The following is a 19,094-nucleotide window of genomic DNA, read 5'->3' on the forward strand; positions in this document are numbered from 1 at the left end:
AGAGATGAAACAACCCTAGGTCTATAATACATTGTAAACTCTCGTTCTAAACCAAAACAATGTGAATCAATAACATTTTGAGAAGGAATATATGTGTTTGTAGGAAAATGGTAGTACATGGACAGGGACAATGGAGCTACAATAATAAAAAAAAAAACAAGCTATTTTTAGCCTCTAACGAGAATAAAAAATGTAATTCCACTGAAGTGACAGTGTGAATGCTGTCCAGATGGCCCTAAATTCAAGCATACTTCAAAGCATAATTTCAAGACCAGATCTAAGCAAAGGGCAGCTTACCTCTTTGTGCATGCTATGATTGTTCTCATATTTCATACTACTATACAAGCTGGTCCCAAGCAAACGTGACAACCTTGACACCAATAGAAACCCCTTATAAACAGACTTTAAAAGTGCTGGATCAAAAACCTATGAGCTCCCACCAATGTCATATTGTGAAGAATTATAATTTATTCAATTTTAGCAGTTTTCTTTTTTACATCTTTATAATGTTTGCCGTAAGCGTGGACTTCCTCCAATGACTGATTTTATAAAGCAGAGAGATATCAATTCAATTCAAGTTATATCACATCTATTACAACATAAGTTGTGTCTAGAGACCGGTATCCATGGTAGGAGAATCAGGAAAAACTCAAGAAATGGATTAATAGTAATCAATAGTAATTAATAGTAAAAAAACAGAGAGAGAGCAAAAAAAGTATGGATATTTTGTCAATTATTTCTGACCAGTGACCAACACAACCACCCTGATTGACTTGTGACAACAGCCAGCTGAAGAATGGGATGCCATCCCACGGCAGTGTGTGAGCAGGCTGGTGACCAGCATGAGGAGGTGGTGCCAGGCTGCTGTGGCTGTGTATGGTTTGTGCTGTACACAGCTACTCAGGCTCCTGTTTGTTAAATTGCCAACGTATGTTGCTTCTTCAAATTTCAATCAAATTTCAATCAACAAAACACCAAACAAGAGTCAGTTGTTTGGCACTGGCAAAGAAGATTTGGCAAATTCTTCACGAGTACAACCCACATACTCAGCTCTGCTGCTCATCCACAAATGCATGTTCCTTACAAATGTCGCACCATTTAAAAGGGAATTAAACAGGCTTTGCAACAGTATACAATTTATTGTCAAGGTGCATTGTCACAACAAAGAAATAATTAAACACCAATTTTCTTACTTTTTTGTGCTAAGTTTATACTTACATATATAGAGTACTGTACATGTCTGCAGTACTGACTATATATATTGTTTTGTTGTTATGTTGACGTGCCAAGAGACTACAGATGATAGCTTTTTTTCTAACTCTGGCACATTTACATTTCAAAACTGAGATCTTGATAAAAATGCAACGTCCCATACAAATACATACATAATACTAAAACAAATTGAATACATCTTATCAAGAGAGTGTCAATCAAATCATTTGTATGATTTCTGTTGAATACAGAAAATTTGAGTATTAATTTTGCACAAACTACTGTCAGTACATTTAAGGATAAGAGTTCATGGCCTCTGCGTCCACAGAACTAGATCGGTACTCAGGAAATTATCCCCAAGAGTTTTTTTTAGGCAGACAATCTCTTTAGTCTGCGTTTTTGCTTTCAGCTGTCTGCATGGCTCATTCCAATTACTCTATCTGGTTTTAGACCTATGTGAGGAGTAAAAGGATGTTGTTTCTCAGATACTTACAGATGTCTCCCCCATCAAACTCCCTCCTGCTTTTAAAAATCCCAACGCCTCTCCAGCTTCCATCGGTACGCTCTGATTCTAATGAGGGGGATTGAGTTCATCACCCACGATATATCTACTTCTTCTTCTTTTCCTTTTGGCAGTTCCCTCCAGGGCTCGCCACAGCAAATCACCCTCCTCCATCTAATCCTATCCTCTGCATCCGTTACCCTCATAGATGGGGTTTCGTCAGAGCCTTGGAGAAAAACTGAAGAACGTCCTCTTATCAATGAAATGTTTGAAGTCTTACAGTAACTGTGAGCTGTTTGAAATATGTTTGACAAAACAGAAAGTGTTAGGAGCAAGGCCGTGAACTTGTCTTCTTTTGTGTCTACTCACAGTAGTTTGTGCAACATCAATAGTCGACTTCTCTGAAATCCACTAAAAATATCAAAATTATATGATTGACACTCTCTTGATTAGATGCACTTTGCACCTTTTCTCCCAAAATAGCTGCCTTGAAGAAGAAAAGCCATAGGCCTATAGTGCGTCACTACATTTACTAAAACGCTACACAGCCAAATAATCTTTCTAATCTTCCAGACTGTCTTGAACTCTCCAGTAATGAAAGGACAAATTATGAATCTACTGTCAAGAATCTTCAAGCAACAATGTTTTATTAAAAACTTGGATGGATGTAAGGAATAGTTTTGTTACAAAATCAGTCTACAAAGCAGTATTGTTTTTTTTGTTTATTTTGGTCATTCTTCTTGGGCCACCTTTTCATTTTGATGAATTGCTCTGTGAGGTTTGAGCAAGTCCTTTGCAAGCTCACATTTTGTGCTTGAGCCTTGAATTAGTCTGACATTTCATGCCTGAATGCCTTCATGACATTTAGTTTAAGAAAATATCATGGTTCACTGAAGTGTCCAGAAGTAACCACAAACACAGGCGAGCAGCAGATGCACTGAAGTCTTGCAGGGGCTCGTTTTACTTTTAAACAGCATATTAGCACTCACATTTCAGAGAGGGCGCTTTTCACCCTTTTAAAAGTTGTATAATGATATCTATGCAGTTTGCAGTTTGATTAAGCTTAATTAGATGTGGTCAAAATTGTCTTTGGAGGGGAAAAAATGTCGAGTGTGCTACTGCAATATTTCCCTCAGGCATTTCTATGTGATGATTTTTCTGGTTCATTCATTTTCTGGTCTAAAGAGAAATTGAATATGTTGAAATGATGAACAAGTCTCTTGATCGCTTTGAGATTGAAATTGAAGAGATAATTGTCTTTTAAGATTGATTTTTTTTCTCAGTTTCCTTTTTTAATTCAGTCCACACAACTCATTAGAAATGCAGCAAAAATTCAAAACCCAGATGTCAGCACAGACTTTCATAGAGCCACACTAGCAAGATCATGTAAAACAAGTTTAATCATCTCTACAAATGTTTTACCACACATGTTCATAACCATGTACAAATTGTATTTAACCTGCAAACATAGAAGAGCAACTCTGCATGAGCTCAATATAATCTCATCAGTTTTAAATGCAGGTAGTTATTTGTCTTTATGACCATAGTTACAGACATGCAGGTCCTACAGTTCAAATGTTTATTTTCTTCCTTTTTATGAATCTGGGTACAGCGAGCGAAATAACCGGAGTCAAATTCCTTGTTGGACAATGTTCAAACTTGGCCAATAAAGATGATTCTGATTCTGATGAAGAATATTGAGCCAAAAAAAGGCAAAAAAAGACTGCTGTTACATCCCGTGGGACCTTGTGTGTGTGTGTGTGTGTGTGTGTGTGTGTGTGTGTGTGTGTGGTTCAGTGTTGCAGCCAGGTGAGCTGCCCCAGCTGTGGTTGGTCGGGTATAATCAGCTGGGCTGCTTTACTAAATGAGGACACCAATCTGGGGCCAGTGAGCCAGCTGTAGTTGGTGAAACAACCTGCAGTACCTCTGAGCAGTGTTGTTTTTGACAACCATCTTAGAGTTAGTCTTAGTCTTTTGGACTAAAAGGCTTATTAGTTTTAATCCATTTTAAGTCGACAAAAACTCAAAAGGGTTTTAGTCTAGTTTTAGTCCACAAAAAGAAGTAAAGTCTTTTAACAAATTGATTTAGGTCAATATGTATTGGAGATTGCTGTTGGGCAGTACCACACATAAATTGTGACAATTGCAGCAGATCTGTAATTTCAACAAAATGCCACATTGCATAAAAATACCATATAAAATAATATGAAAAATAGTCAGAATACTAACATGTTAAGAAAATAGATAATCTTAACTATCAAACAAGCAAAACAACCCTGTACTAAAGCTTTCTGATCTTTCAATCTGAGTAGCAGCCAAATTAAGTCGTGGGCTTGGACGGCTCTCGGTGTGGATGGTTCCCATCGGATGGTGTTTCCTCACCTGGTCTATCGGTGCTCAGCCATACTCCATTTTTATCACAAGGGTGGGGGGGTGCCGGCTGTGTATGCATCTGAATAGTATGCTGTGTGTACGTGTGTGTATGTTGTATGAATGAGGGTACGGGGAGTGGGGGGGGTCAAGGGAGATTTTTTCTTTTTACTTTTTTAATTAATGTAAAGCACTTTGTGTTGCACTCTACCTGTATGAAAAATGCTATATAAATAAATAAAGTTTAAAGTTTATCATGTATCTGTACATGTTTAACATATCAAGTTACTTGGTGACAGAACATAAACACACAAAGAGATGACCATACCATCGCTGAATGTAAACGTGGCTAAACATGCTGCTCAAGTAACACAAACATAATGAATTGACTTTAGCTTTACAAAAGCTAACTAGTCCGAAGTAGGGCTGTTCGATTTTGCCCAAAAATAAAATCTCGATTTTTTTCTCTCAAAATCCGATTTTCGATTATGATTATTTTGTGAATTGACAAAAGGCAAATAAATGATTTCAAATATGCAGTTTTTTTATTGAACATTTGCCCCATTGGGCTTTAAGTGCAAACTTTGCTCTTATTAAACCAAAAATGAATGAATAAAGTGCAAAACTCTGTAAAATAAGTTGAAAAAAAGTTTTAAAAAATATAATAAAATATAAAGTTTTATCTCTGAAAAAAAAAATCAGCAAATCAGCACTTGCAAACATACAGTAAGTTATATTTCCAATTAAATAAAACAAGACATTTTCTAATTAAACTAAACTGGTTCTTTGCATGCTAAATAATAATGCAACCCATGAAGGAGGTAGAGGTGTGTAATGTCAGTCATTACATTTGCTATTCACATTTGCAAGTTTTTTGCAAGGAACACGAGCCGGTCCACCGCATCTGGCTTGAGGGATGCCCGGTGGCATGTTACAACGCCCCCTCCTATACTAAAGAGCCTCTCCGATGGGGCACTTGTCGCAGGTATTGATAGGTATCTCCATCAATCATTAATATGGTATCAATCATTAATATGTGTGCAGAAAAGGTTAAAAAAAAAAAAATAAATAAATACAAATAAAAAAAAAGTGAAAAATCGATTTTACGAGTTTCACGTTTTAACATCGTTCTAATTACATAATCGCGATTACGATTTAAAATCGATTAATCGAACAGCCCTAGTCCGAAGTTAGCAGCCTATTTGCACCAGGAGTATGTGGAAACCATAGTTGTATCATTGACCACCATACACCACCCTGAACCACCCCAAACACAACCAGAACCAACTCAAACAGAACCAGAACTACCTCAAATACATTCAGAACAACCTTTAAACGGAGAACCCAGAACCAGAACCCAGGCCTCAAGATTCACCAGAGCAGGATCAAGTGTTTGGTGGAGGAGAATGTGTCACAACCGCACATATACCACATCTGGTGAGATGCAGGAGGAGCCTGGCTGGGAATAACCCCACAGAGCTCAGAGCCTCCAAGTGGCAGTACCTGTTCCCCCAACTTCGCCTTTGGCAAAGGTTCGAATCAAGTGGCCACAGGCCTGTAAAACGGCAATTTGGGAGCAGTTTGACAAGGATGTCGACAAGGTGCTCGAAGCATCTGCAAAGGGAGATGTGGATCAGAGGCTGCAGGCAATGACAACCATCATCATTAGTCTGTCCAAAGGGTGGTTTGGTGCAGAAGAGAAGAGAGCAGCGCGGACATCCTACACCAGGAACCAACGAACAGTGAAGATCCACAAAATCTGACACAAACTGAAGTCCCTCAAGAAACAGCACAAGGCAGCCAGTGGGGAGCAACGCCCCCCCCTTGGCAGAGCTGCAGACTATCTTGAGGAAAAGGCTGATGACCCTGCGCAGAGCTGAATACCACCGAAGGCGTCAGAAAGCGTGCTTCCTTCATATCCAACCCCTTTGGGTTCACCAAACAGCTGCTGGGACAGAAACGGGATGGGAACCTGGAATGTTCCAAGGAGGAAGTCGACATCCATCTCCACAACACCTACAGTGACCCCTGCAGACAGGACGAGCTGGGCCAGTGTGAGTTCCTTGTAGACCCAACACCTTCTACCAAGGAGTTTGACACCAGGGAGCCACTTTTGAAAGAGGTTCAAGAGGTCGTGAAAAAGGCAAGGGCTAGCTCAGCCCCAGGACCTAGTGGTGTACCCTACAAGGTCTACAAGAACTGTCCATTGCTACTGAAGAGACTCTGGAAGATCATCAGAGTAATATGGAAGAGGGGAAAGGTTGCTCAGCAGAGGAGATTTGCTGAAGGAGTCTGGATCCCCAAAGCGAAAGATTCCATGAAGATTGACCAGTTAAGGATCATCTCCCTGCTGAGTGCGGAAGGTAAGATCTTCTTCAGCATAGTACCAAGGAGGCTGGCAGACTTCCTCTCCAGGAACAACTACATAGACACGTCGGTGCAAAAGGTATTGCCGGAGTACCTGGGTGTTTAGAACATACTGGAGTGGTGACTAAGCTCATCCGGGAAGCCCGGGAGAACAAGGGAGACCTCACCGTTCTTTGGTTAGACCTAGCCAATGCATATGGCTCCATCCCACACAAACTGGTCCAGACCACCATGACCAAACACCATGTGCCACACCACGTTGTACAACTCATCCTGGATTATTATGACCAGTTCAGGATGAGAGTCACAGCAGGGGAAGTAACATCAGAGTGGCATCGGTTGGAAGTGGGGATAATCACAGGCTCCACCATCTCTGTGACCTTGTTTGCCTTGGCGATGAACATGATTGTGAAGTCGGCGGAGCCAGAGTGCAGAGGCCCACGGACTCAATCAGGGACTCGTCAACCCCCAATCAGGGCTTTCATGGAGGACCTGACAGTCACCACAGAGTCAGTGCCAGGGTGCAGGTGGATCCTCCAAGGGCTGGAAATGCTCATCCGTTGGGCTCGAGTGGGATTCAAACCAGCCAAGTCCAGATCACTGGTGGTGAAGAGGGGCAAGGTCACGGACAGGTTCCGGTTCAACATCGAAGAGACAATGATACGATCACTCTCAGAAAAGACTGTGAAGAGCTTAGGCAAGGTCTTTGACAGCAGCCTCAAAGACTCCACATCAGTCCAGTCAACCTGCCAGGAACTGGAAACTGGCTGAGAGCTGACAAGTTTAAGGCGTGGTTATACCAGCATGGGATCTTACCAAGGGTACTCTTGCCACTACTTGTCTATGAGGTCTCCATCCCCACTGTAGAGACCTTGGAGAGGAAGGTCAGCACCTGTCTCAGAAGATGGTTGGGGTTGCCCAGGAGCCTCAGCAGCATTAACCTCTATGGGAACACCACAAAGCTGAAGTTGCCCTTGAAGTCTCTGGAAGAAGAGTTCAAGGTGACTCGGACCAGAGAGGTGCTGCTGTATCGTGACTCAAAGGACCCAAAGGTGGCCCAGGCAGGAGTCGTGGTGAAAACCGGGAGGAAGTGGAGTGCCCAGTCTGCTGTGCTGGATGCAGAAACAAGGCTGCGCCACAGAGATCTGGTGGGCGTAGTGGCCGACGGTAGAGCAGGTCTGGGGTTGTTCTTGACACCAACTCGACACAAGGAGTGCAAGGGGAAGGAACAGCAAAGGCAAATACAGGAGGAGGTCAGGACTGCAGTGGAGGAAGGGAGAACCAGCAGATCGGCTGGTCTCAGACAGCAGGTGTCCTGGACCAGATGGGAGCTTGCCATGGACCGGAAAGTCACCTGGACGGATCTGTGGCAGGCTGACCCACACCGTATCAGCTTCCTAATCCGGGCAGTCAATGATGTCCTACCAAGTCCAGCAAACTTCTTCACCTGGGAGAAGGCGGAGACCCCAAACTGCTTGCTGTGTTCAGGAAGAGGAATGCTGGAACACGTCCTGAGCTCCCAACAGCACTCGGCCAGGGCCGATACACCTGGCGCCACAACCAGGTGCTGAAGCCAATTGCTGAAGCCATCAGCTTCAGGTGTATCAGCAGCGACAGCCAGGTGCGCAACACCACCAACACCATTGCTGGTGGCAAGAAGGCACCCAAGACTGGCAGCTCTCGGTAGATCTGGAGAAGCAGCTACGGTTCCCCCAGCACGTCGTCAGACATCCTCCTGGTCTCAGAGAGCACCAAGAACATCGTAATCATGGAGCTGACGGTGCCATAGGAGGACCGCTTGGGGGAGGCCCATGAAAGGAAGAGGACCAAGTACGAACATCTGGTCATTGAATGTCGTCAACAGGGCTGGAAGGCACGATGTATGCCCATCGAAGTTGGCAGCAGGGGATTTGTGGGGCGCTCATTCCACAAAGCCCTGAGTGCGTTGGGTATTACGGGAACAGCAAGGAGCAGAGCCATTAAGAACACCACCGAGGCAGCTGAGAAAGCCTCAAAATGGCTCTGGCTCCGGAGAGGAGAACCACGGGGACAAGTGAGTGCCACCTGAACACAAGCCGCGGATTGATCAACCGCGGGTGGGTCGCCTGGGCGAGGTTGTATAATGTTGTAAGACCCGAAACACCCTATGAACCCAGGATACATTACTGATGATGTGTTCAGGTTGCATCAGTAGATGTATTCTAACGAACCATAATTTGTATTAATTTTTACATGAATAGAGGCATATTTTGTGAACAATATTAGCCTTTTAGCTCAATAGCTTGTAGGTCATTTGGTTAATTGACTCAAAATCAGCGTTGGATAATAGTGCTACTCCCGCTTCATGAGATACGCCTCCTGGTTTTATATTTCAAATCTGTTCATAATTTGTATTAATTTTATGTTTTAAATATTAGCATTTTAGCTCAATAGCTCCCATGTCACGTAATCAATTGACTCAAAATCAGTGTTGGATCATAGTACTACTCTGGCTGCATGAGATACGCGTCCTAATTTTATATTTCATATCTGTTCATAATTTTTATTAAATTGTATATGTAATATACAGAGCTTGTTAGCTCCTCAACAGCTTTAAATACAGTATCTGTGCTTATATCTCAAATTTCATTTTTAAAACATGAAGTCAGGACAAGCTTCAGCCTTCTTGTCTTTTCTGTGTCCCTGTATTTACTGTAAAGTCCGCATTGTGTGCATTTGAAATGTTGGAGCAGCTTGCTCAGTGTCACCCTGGACCCTAAGCGAATGAGAGGTTTACCCAGAGCGAATGTCTGTTGATTATCCAACTTAAAACTAACTTCACTGCAGCTATTTTTTTATAACAATTTATACACGATGTTCATGAACACATCACACAAGTCCCGTCATGTTTTAGTAATCAAAGAGGGTTTAACATGTTTATCTCGTCACCGTCTCGTTATTGTCATGTAAAAAAGTGGCGTCAATTAAATTATTTTGTTGAGGAACCTTTTTCTTTTCTTTTTTTAATCATTTTTCAGCCATTCTGATTTGGATTTATTAGTGTCCTTTTGATCTTGTTATGACCCAATTTGGACCAAGCTTTAGCTGTTGTGGAGATAGCTTCACATTTAAAAACGACAGTATACAGAGAAGTTCTTGGTCAACTCAATGACCTCAAGTGGCCCAGGTCTTTATCTGAAAAACAACCCAAAATCCTCACCCTTGGACCACTGTGCTTGACGGACAGTTTGAGGTGAAATTAAGTAATTATAGGTAATAATAATACGTAAATCATGTTGAGCATTAAGGCCACAAAACTTCGTTTTAGCCTCAACTGTCAATTCCTTTAAGAGGACATTGTTCCAGAAGTGTTTTGGTTTCTGGTTTACGCAGATGTGTTTTCTGAAACTCAATAGAATTTTAAACTACTATGTATTCTGCAAAAAGAGCCATCAGATTCATAAAGTTGGGTATCTGGAACACAACAATTTATTATTTCTAAAGTCTAAAATAATAAAACTTTATGATATGGTAGAATTTCAAACAGCACAATTTCTATACAGAGCCAGGAAGAACAAAGGGGTGCTTTGGGGGTAATTGCTCTGCCACTATGAATAGCTTTTTGATTTTTGTTTTTCCTTTTGTGTATTTGTCATATATTTCTGATATTGATATATAAACTTCAGGATGGTTATATTTTATATATATATATATATATATATATACACATATTTATTTCCGAACTGGAAAACATGAACAGCATCATATGGGGAAAAAAGTTAGTAAAAGCTTAGTTTTATCTTTCATCTTTATATTCCTGTCTCGTTCCTGTGTGACACCTTTCTCTCAACTGTAATCCACTGAACAAAGTGCCTTTTATCGTGCTTTATGAGTGAGTTTATGTTATGCAATGTACTCTCTGCAACCCAGTGACGCCTGTGGTTATAGCTGTAAAGTTTGCCCAAATGACAGAAGATGGAAATTAAAAGCCACATTTACCAGCACCAAGTGAGAACAGTCGTAACAGCATTCATGTGTACGGGAGCCTTGGGGGAGTTTTACTGGTTTATTGGAAAGGCACTATATAGGAACACAGTGTCAGAGGATGAGGAGGATAAGCGAGGTTGATGCAGTGCACAGCTTGTGATGCTTCTGTAGTGATTAACTGGCTCCGACACCAGGGGTTAAGGTGGCAATTAAAAAATGTCAAGGAAGTTCCTTGTACGTTAATACATGCCTCCCTCTCACCTCCCTCTGCCACTTGATATTGAGTGTCTTTTGAAAGCTTTGTATAACTCACTTCATTAATGTTAATTTGGATGTATGGCTCCTCTCTTTCCCTGCAGATGCCTTCAAAAAAAAGAAAGAAAATGAAGCATCAGCACTTAGGACAAGTGAATGAGCTTTAAAGGTGTGTATACAATAAACTATTCAAGAAATTAAATCAGAGTTGATTTGGAAACAGACAAATCAAATTTTTTACCAAAAGGAACCGTATCGGATTATTCTTTTTTTAAACATATGGAGTTGTATTGTTTCTTTAGCTATGATGATATTATGAGTAAAGACGTAGAATCATGTCAATCAAGAATTATTTTCTAAAAAAACAAAAAAAAAACAAATCAGATTTTAAGTCAAAGAACATTCAGGGCTTCTCATAGTAGTCTCCATAAATGCATTATTCATGAAAGACTTTGTCATTGTTTATAAGCGACTATATCCCACTGGGTGAATATGTTCCTTTGAATGCAAATTTTAAGAGCTACTGGGACATTAAGAAGTTTCATTGTGTTTGGAGGAAAGTTTAAAAGATGGTATAATCAAAGTGATGGCTTCTCACTTTCGAGAAAAAAAACACTCAAATGTCAAACATCTTAATGAGTCATCAGCTGCTAAACACCTTCTTAGGGTAGAAGAAATCAAAATATTTGCTCCAGAATTTGAATTTTAGATTCTCACTTCAGTTTAAATTTCAAGTTTGAGTTATGTTCTGAACTATGATGGACCCATGTGGGTCAACCACATTGTCAATGAATTATTCAGACAGTTGTTGGCAAAATGGAAATTTCTCTTTTTTTTTTTTTCCAGAAGAGGGAGGGAGGAAACTCCCCACCAGCAAGGCCCGCCCCCCGGCGGGCCAATTTCTCAAACGCATATTATTAATATCCACAATATTGAACGAACTAGACACATTTTTTTTGGTCCATTTCAAATAAATTAAACGAGAATCACAAATTTTGAGTGTGTAATGTCATTAAAAGTTACTGTTGCTCAACATTTATCAGAACTCTCAAAAGATATTGTTAATTTGTTCACAATGTCATGTCTGAGAAATAATCAACACTGCCCTTTTGTGTTTGGTGGTGTAATTGCAGCGCAGCACAAACAACAATGAACAAATATAAACACCTGGCAACATGTCCAGGGTGATCTCCTGCCTCTCACCTGTAATGAGCTGGGACAGGCTCCAGCAGACCCCCGTGACCCTGCAAAGGATACAACGGGTATAGAAAAACAATGGATGGAAACACCTAGCCTGGATAGCCATTGCTAATTCTTATCCTTTTCGATATAAATAACGTATCACGATTTGACCTTGATTTCAAAAGAAGAGTAGCAAAAGAAACTGCCCCTGGATGCTAGTGGATAGGCATAAAACTAGTAACAAAACATGTGAAATTAGCAGAGCGATAACCAGACTAGTATCAACTAAAGACATACAAAATGGCGTGCGGTAGAGGAGGATATTGATTTTTGTAGGTTTTGCAGAAAATATTGCTTGTTGATTATGTTATTAGCCTTCTACAGGATCTTGGTGTTTTGGGTAGTGGCTCTTGGACACCCATACACAGAGCCGCCTGGGAGATTTGCGAGGCCCTGTGCGAAATGGCTGGGGGGGCCCGAGCGCGCGTGAAATTTTTGGGTTTTTCTGGTCGGATCAGGTCTCTATATGCGCAATTTTAACTCTCCAATTATCAAAATACTGGATACCTTCCCCTGCCTCATCATCATCTCTTGCCTCGACGCGGGGCCCCGCGGCTGCTCGAGACCCGGTCGGATCAGTGATTTTTGTAACAAATTTATCAAACAAGCCTTTTAGAGAGGCTTTAAACTCTTCCATTTTCTTTAGTTTTTTCTTTTTTCATCCCCTGATGGAAATTTCCTGAATCTGTCTCGTTCTCTCGACATTGTGTGACAGTTTGTTCCAACTCCACCGTCTGGATCAGAGCAGCTTGTGTCTGCGCTTGGTCTGATCAGTTGTATTGAACAACAGACACGCGCATCATTGCACATATATTTATTGATATGCACAGATTAGTACACATTTAGGTATGTAATGGAACGTGACTGTTGATATTTATTAGGGAAAAAACAAAAAACAAAAACAAAAAAAAAAAAATTGAAAAAAAAAAAATTGAAAAAAAACGGCCCATAGCGCGAGGCCCCCTGGGGCGCGAGGCCCCGTGCGGTCGCACGGTTCGCACGCCCCTTGCGGCGGCCCTGCCCATACATATTGCATAAAGTCCACCCTGCCATGTTTCAATAAGTTTGTTACATTCTTTACTGAATTAGAGGGCTATCAGCCCCATGTCAAGAGAGACTAAATTTGTATGACTCAGGCTAACAAACAAAAACTACGAAGTCCCATAAAAATGCTACATGCATAGTTGGTACATAGAACCATACTTGAGGCACCTTATGCAAACCGACAAGGCTGTGTTACATCAGAGTTTCTGGGTTTGTAGCCTACTTTAAAATTTCCAGTTTATGCTCTCAACCACAGAAAAATGAATATTTTTCACAATCTATCACCTTTTAACACATATATTTAATGTGCTTTTATTCAAAATTACTAGGATTATTGTAAGGAACTACAAGCATGATGAGTAATTTGAAATGTGAGTTAGTTTCAGCCTCCAGGGGATCCTCACAGTTAGACAGTATAGTTATGGTGAGCTTTACAAGCATATGTCCATTTTAGTTACATTAAAAATCAATGAATTGATTCAAACCCTCAAAACAAGCTTTATGGTTTTTATTGTTATCTTAAATTTGCAGAATCGTGCCAAGCTGCAGATTTGTGCTGTTGTCATCTATTAAATAGTACTTTTCAGATCATTTAGTTGTGAAACAATGATGAAAAAGCGATGGTCCACTCTTTCAGTAGCATACTCCTGTATTTCCTCACCATTTTGTAGTGTACAATAAGATTTCCTTCTGGGAGGTCCTTTGCAGTTCAAGCATACACCTTCATTGATATTTAATTCATTGTGGTCTACTGCGACCGTGAGGATGTAAAAAGACATGTTGTTTTGCTCTCTGTTATGTATTTTCCATTTGTTAAAGTAAACGTCCTGGTGTGATGAACTGATCCCTGTGTGACTGCAGCTAACGTAGCAGCAAATATATCATGAATCATTTCAATTGTGTATGTTTTCCTTATGGAAAACATATTTCTTCGGGATTTTTCTTTCTGTTTGAAACAACCATGAACCTCTTGAATAAGGAACTTAATTTCAACCCATATAAAATGAAAGCCTATGTGATTTGATAAAGATGTCGACCTTTCAATTCAATTTTATTTAAATAGCATCTATTGCATTACAAACTGTGATGGAGATAGAAAATGATAATGTAATTTAATAATAATGTAAAAGAAATAACCCTATATCAAACTTTAATAAGGACAATGTCTAAAGTAATACCACATAAATCATTAAGCATTATAAATCAATACATTTGGGCTTCCTACGTGATAAAACTCAGATTTCAGATATAAGAAATATGAATGAATGAATGTGCACTCATATCATATTCTGTTCATTGAACCTATTCAAATCATTTTGCTTTCATTCATTCTTGAGGCAGACTTGAGTGTAAGTAGTTTTCATTTTTATTTCATTGACACTGATTTACTGAGAACGTACAGTGGGGCAAAAAAGTATTTAGTCAGCAACCAATTGTGCAATTTCTCCCACTTAAAAAGATGAGGTCTGTAATTTCCATCATAGGTACACTTCAACTATGAGAGACAGAATGGGGGGAAAGAATTCAGGAAATCACATTGTAGGATTTTTACTGAATTAATTGATAAATTCCTGGGTAAAATAAGTATTTGGTCACTTACAAACAAGCAAGATTTCTGGCTTTCACAGGCGTGTAACTTCTTCTTTAAGAGGCTCCTCTTTCCTAAACTTGTCACCTGTATTAATGACAGCTGTTTTAACTCGTTATCAGTATAAAAGACACCTATCCACAACCTCAAACAGTCAAACTCCAAACTCCACTATGGCCAAGACCAAAGAGCTGTCAAAGGACGTGAGAAACAAAATTGTAGACCAGGCTGGGAAGACTGAATCTGCAATAGGTAAGCAACTTGGTGTGAAGAAATCAACTGTGGGAGCAATTATTAGAAAATGGAAGACAGGGCTACTATCAGTAACACACGCCGCCAGGGACTCAAATCCTGCAGTGCCAGACGTGTCCCCTGCTTAAGCCAGTACTGTACATGTCCAGGCCCGTCTGAAGTTTGCTAGAGGGCATTTGGATGATGCAGAAGAAGATTGGGAGAATGTTATATGGTCAGATGAAACCAAGTTGAACTTTTTGGTAGTTTTTGGAGGAAAAAGAAAGCTGAGTTGCATCCAAAGAACACCAAACCTACTGTGAAGCATGGGGGTGGAAACATCATGCTTTGGGGATGTTTTTCTGCAAAGGGACCAAGACGACTGATCCGTGTAAGGGAAAGAATGAAAGGGGCCATGTATGGTGAGATTTTGTGAGAGAAAACCTCTTTCCATCAGCAAGGGCATTGAATATGAAACGTGGCTGGGTCTTTCAGCAATGACAATGATCCCAAACACACCAATGGGGCAACGAAGGAGTGGCTTGGTAAGACATTTCAAGGTCCTGGAGCAGCCTAGCCAGTCTCCAGATCTCAACCCCAAAGAAAATCTTTGGAGGGAGTTTAAAGTCCGTGTTGCCCAGCGACAGCCCCAAAACATCACTGCGCTGGAGGAGATCTGCATGGAGGAATGGGCCAAAATACCAGCAACAGTCTGTGAAAACCTTGTGAAGACTTAAAGAAAGAGCTCTGTAATTGCCAACAAAGGGTATATAACAACGTATTGAAATTAACTTTTGTCATTGACCAAATATTTCCACTATAATTTGCAAATACAGTCTTTAAATATCATACAATGTGATTTTCTGTTTGTTTTTATTCATTTTGTCTCTCATAGTTGAGATATACCTGTGATGAAAATTACAGGCCCCTCTTATCTTTTTAAGTGGGAGAACTTGCACAACTGGTGTCTGACTAAATACTTTTTTGCCCCACTGTATGTTTCATTGAGCTGCGGCGCTCATATTCAGATGTCTAAGGGCAATGTTTAATTGGAATTCAGCGGATATGTAGTCTTGGAAGAAATAGGCTGCAAGTTTTCACACAGTATAGTTCTTCAAAGAATGCTTTTAAATGAAAAGGAAATGTTCTTGTCCTCTCTGTTGAACACAACAAAACTCGGATACAGAGTTCTAACATTTTACACCTACAGTATTTCATAGAGTGAATGTTATTTATTTCATTTGTAAAAACAAAAACAGTATTTGGAAGTACAGGAACTCTATCTCTAAAGTGTGAAATATTATTTACAAACACTAAGAGATGGGACTTATTTTTTTATAATGGTGTGTTATCTTAAGGATATAGGCACAACCAAAACTACATTTATGTAGAAAAGACATTTAAAAAGTTCTGTTTCTTAAAAAAAAAAGATAGATATATTTGTAATATTGTGGTATAGGTTGAACACAAAATTACTTCAGCTTCCAAAATGTCACAGGCATCCTCAGAGTATATTTCCTGGTTTAAGCTCATGGAACTACTCACCCTAGAACAGATGTGACGTTCCACAAAACAGCTGCTGCAGAGTGACATTTGTGACAAGGTCATAAAACTGAGTCATCCATTGTTTAAAAGCAAGTTTATCACCTATATACTAATACTAGTGTAAGTATGGACATTTTTAGGGCCCGAGTACTGACAGTGCGAAGGCCCTATTGTATCTGTAGGAATAGGAATTGTTCTCGTTTTTATTCTCATTCTCGTTTTTATTTTTCCAACGAAATTAGGGCCTTTTTGCCCCCCTGTAACGCCGCTTTATGTAATAACGCTGCATTATGTAATACATTTTCACATCATTATGTAATAACGCCGCATTATGTAATAACTTGCCGCATTTTGTAATAAAATTCTTGAACGCAATATGTAATAAAGTTTGCCGCATTTTGTAATAAGTTGTTACATATTGCGTCGGTTATTACAAAATGCGGATGTTACACTTTTTTTTTTATGAAGAAAATGTAATAATTTGGTGCATTATGTAATAAACCACCAAAATTGATGTCTTAATAAAAAAAAAAAACAAATAACGTCAGAACAACATTGATTTTAAGCATTCTAGCATGACTCATAACTAAGAATTAATTTTACAAACTAATAAGATGTTTCATTCATTAATCAAATATAACTGTTTATTATAATCATAGAGAATGTGTTTGAAGGAGTTAGTTCGGCTATATTTTGAACGGGTCCATGTCATTGGGTCGAAGTCCCATTAGGTCGAACTCCCATTAGTTCGACAAGTCTGGCCTGGTCGAACCAATGGGAGGTCCCATTAGTCCGACTCTCCATTCTGACTGTTCACCAATACACCAATTCTGCCAATACATCTGTAATCTAAACAGACCGGTCGTATATTTGACAGTTGCCAACTTGAAATCAAATACTGTCCGTTCGCTATACAGCGTGTGAAATAAAACAGAACTCTTTGAAAACAAACGGCAAAAATCCCCTTCCTATTTCTGTCTTATGACAATTTACTTTTTAGCATTTTTGCAGCAGTGAAATGTGCAGCTGCTGATTTAAAATAAAATGTGCCAGGCGCCTCATTTATGAGCGCTGCTTACACACAAAAGAAGGCGTACCTCACTCTCTAAGCTAAATTTGCGATTGTTTTTATTGATTGTTTTTATTGTCCTTTGGTACGGCAACCTTGAGTGTCCTGAAACGCGCCTATAAATAACATTTATTATTATTATTATTATTATTATTTATAAAAATCAAACTTGACAAGAGAATGTGCAGACCTCCAGGCAACTCAATGATCCTCTCACACATTTAATTTAACTTCAGATCAAACTTTAATTGTAGATCCACGTTATCATAAATATTCAAACCGACCTTTCCCCGACATTGAATATGCAGATTCATTTTCATCTCAACTGCATTAACTGATAAATTCATCATCATCAGTTGTCGAAATCCAAAATCAGTATCAATCAAAAATTAAAGCTGCAAGCAGCGATGAATGGGCCCTCGCACCCTTGTGCAAGTTCAGGCGTGCTGCAGTGGAAGCGCTTGTATGACTTGCATGTAGATGTCTTCAGGCCTGGACATTTAGGGGATGACACCACCTACGACTCTCTATATCAAACCAAAAGTTATGGCATAAAATAGGAACAATCAAATATCGACCAATCCGAACAAGGGGCGGGGCTAATTTGCACCAATTATGGTCAGGACTCAAAACCGAGTCTGATGACACCACCCACGACTCTCTATATCAAACCAATCAAAGGTTATGGCCGAAAATAGAAACTATTAAATATCGACCAGTCAGATGAAGGGGCGGGGCTAATTTGCACCAATCATATTCAAGGACTCAAAACCATGTCTGTTGACCCCACCCAAGAGTCTCTATGTCAAACCATTCAAAAGTTATAGAAATTAACACATATCGACCAATCAGAAGAAGGGGTGGGGCTAATTCATGCCAATGATGGTCAAGAACTCAAAACTGAGTCAGATAACACCACCCACAACTCTGTCAAACCATTCAGAAGTTATAGCAGAAAATAGGGACTATCAAATATTTACCAATCAGAAGAAGGGGCGGGGCTAATTTAGGCCAATGAAGGTCAAGAACTCAATACAGAGTCCGATGACACCACCCACATGTCTTTATCCCAACCCGTTCAAAAGTTATGGCAGAGAATATGGACTATCAAATATCGACCAATCAGAAGAAGGGGAGGCGCTAATTTGCACCAATTATGTTCAAGGACTCAAATCCGAGTCCGATGACACTACCCACGACTCTCTATATCAAACCATGCAAAAGTTATGGCAGAAAGTAGGAATGATCAGATATCGATCAATCAGAAGAAGGGGCGGGGCTAATTCATGCTAATGAAGGTCAAGTACTCAATACCGAGTCCGATGACACCAAACACATGTCTTTATCACAACCCGTTCAAAAGTTATGGCAGAGAATATGGTCAAGGACTCAAAACCGAGTCCGATGACATCACCCACGAGTCTTTACGTTAAACCATTCAAAAGTTATGGCAGAAAGTAGGAACTATCAAATATGGACCAATCAGATGAAGAGAGGGCAAGCTTTTTGGCGTCTATCGTCGCCAGGGTAACGCTTTTGACTGAAAAAAGTAATGCGCATAATCGCAGGATCGAGACGCACATTTTAATGTATAACACACCTGGGTGCACATTACGGTGCGGGCGAAGACGCGGCCGAAGAAATGGCATAAATTGCGCCAAAATTACACGATTAATTCAAAATAGCCGACTTCCTGTTAGTGT

Source organism: Cololabis saira, chromosome 1 (assembly GCF_033807715.1).
Source record: "Cololabis saira isolate AMF1-May2022 chromosome 1, fColSai1.1, whole genome shotgun sequence".
Lineage (NCBI taxonomy): Eukaryota > Metazoa > Chordata > Actinopteri > Beloniformes > Belonidae > Cololabis > Cololabis saira.